Source organism: Haplochromis burtoni, unplaced genomic scaffold (assembly GCF_018398535.1).
Source record: "Haplochromis burtoni strain Fernald_Lab_line unplaced genomic scaffold, NCSU_Asbu1 Contig_714, whole genome shotgun sequence".
Classification (NCBI taxonomy): Eukaryota; Metazoa; Chordata; class Actinopteri; order Cichliformes; family Cichlidae; genus Haplochromis; species Haplochromis burtoni.
In genome coordinates this window covers 141433-143980 of record NW_024583075.1, presented here as the reverse complement: position 1 = coordinate 143980, position 2548 = coordinate 141433, and positions in this window count along the sequence as shown.

Sequence of the window (2548 nt, the reverse complement as noted above, 5' to 3'; positions counted from 1 at the left end):
TAGTTTAAGAATTTATATTCACTGTTAACTGTAATTAGGCTCAAAATGTTAATCCTATCTTATTTTAATAAACAACACTGTCATATGCAAAACTACGGTGGCACTTGGGGTGGCAAGACATCATTTTAGGGTGGCACATGCCACCCCATGGCACCCTTCTTGATCCGCCCCTGTTCCAAACCACAGGATGCTATTGCTATTTATTGTGGTTTAACCTCTCTGGGTACTCTGGTTTCTTCCCACAGTTAAACATCTTGCAGTTATTAAGGCTAGATTAACTGGTGATTCTAAATTGCCCATACATGTGAGTGCATAGCCCTGTGATAGACTGGTGACCTGTCCATGGTGTACTCTCTTACCCTATCACATCTGAGATAGGCCCTTGCAATCCCGATGAAGATAAGATGATGGATGGCGTGGAAGTTGTTGTAAATCCACTAAGTTTTTATGTTAACCAGACTGTAGATTTTGTTGAACATTATGTAATATGAAGACAACATGAAGTATTTAAGTGACCAAGTAGTATTGTGGTAAAAGTTATTGAATAGTGTTGGAATAAAGTGAGAAAATTGTGAAGGATTAAAATATTCCAAGAGCTCAACTTACTTCATCTAAACATGTTTCAATCACGCTTTACGCTCTCTTCCTTTGAAGACAGTGATTAAGGAAATTACATTTAGGGGAACACATGCATAAACTGTATCCAACATCAGTAGTGACAGAAATTTGAACCATACAGTTTCTTGGCATAAATATGCAAAAGAAAAAGAAAGATGCAGCAGCAGCTCTATTCACTGCCCTTCCTGAAACTGTATATTTACATATGGCCAGTGCACAAAACTGAACAATCTGAATAAAAATGCAGCATTGTCTGTGTTGCCCAGAACGACACAGTTTATCCATATTAGTCCCTCCGGTGTGTTCGGAACGTCTTTCCTATTTTGGCCACCAACAATGAGTGATCTGTCTTCTTTTTCAAAGGAGGGACACCATTGAATATGAGACAGGTGTCACTTTGCTTTCAGGAGCGTTTCTTGCACTCTCAGAGCAGTTTTCCCCTCACCCCAGCCAACAGCATGCTCCCCGCCAAGAGCTCGCTGAGCTTTCTCCACAAGTGAAGGGTGTAATTTGTTAGGGAACCTCAGCGATGACACTTCTCCTGCTGCTCAATAGCTGGCTTTCCTGTGGTGTGACTTGGGCGAGGGCCATAAACCTGGCTGAACCGCAAACTCTCACAAGACGAGCCACCGGCTAAAGGTGACCATGATTTGTTCTAGTGTGGCATGCATTGGGTCACCAAACTCTGGTCTCTCGCTCTGGTGGAACAAGAGTAAAGTGCAAGGTGACCACATAAATATACAACACACCATTTCAACATAAGTGCACATTACCCAGAATTGGATGATGGAAAGCAATAAGTAGGTCTGCTGAGCTTGAACAGTGGCTGTGCAATACTGTAGCACGAGTGTGATCATCTCTGTAAAGATTTCAGGGGGACTGTTTCTTTTGTACAACTACGTCTAGAGTGAAAACAGTTCAGAGTGAGGTCTGTGGACTATCTACAGTGCCTGAGGTATTGTTTCTAGAAAGAGATTTTTGTGTTTCTGTAAGACTACCGCTTCATTTAGACCAAAATATCTCAAAGAAGGCATTAATCTTGTGCACACACTCACGGATAAAAATCCCCCTACTTTTCCTTTTGCTTCCCTGTGAACTTGACAGAAACTGAGTGTGGCATTAGTTCAACCAGGCCTCAGAGTCAGCTCAGCTGCAAATGAGCAAATGAAATCCAACCCACATCAGCTCATATCCTTTTTATACACAATATTGCCAAAAGCATTTACTCACCTGTCTAAATCTTTGAATTCTGATGTTGCATGCAGGCTGCTTCTACAAACGTTTGTGAAAGAATGAGTCGCTCTCAGGAGATCAGTGAATTCCAGGGTGGTACCGTGACAGGATGCAAGCTGTACAACAAGTCCAGTTATGAAATTTCCTCACAACTAAATATTCCACAGTCAACTGTTAGTGCTTTTATAACAAAGTGGAAGTGACTCAGAAGTGGTAGACCACAAAAAAATCACAGAGCAGGGTGGATTCTGAGATGCATATTGAACAGAGTCAATTGCAACAGACCTCCAAACTTTATGTGGCCTTCAGATTAGCTCAAGAGCAGTGCAGAGCCTTACAACACCAAGCACAATGCAAGGTGTTGGATGTAGTGGTGTAAAACATGCTGCCACTGGACTCTAGAGCAGTTGAGACGTGCTCGAATCACAGTTTTCTGTCTGACAATCCGATGTATGAAATTTGAGATTTGCAATGATTTTCTGAAATTTTTTATTGAAAAGGTTGTCACCACCAGGGCTCTTATCACAGCTCCTGACTCTGACCCCTCTGTCTCTGTCCCTTGCGCTGCTGTTTTCACTCAGTTTGAGCTTGTGACGCTCTCCACTTTAGAGGATGTGGTTCGCCATATTAAGCCCACAGGTTCCCCACGGGATCCTGTCCCTCCACAATCCTTTAAAGACATTTCACCTAGTATAGG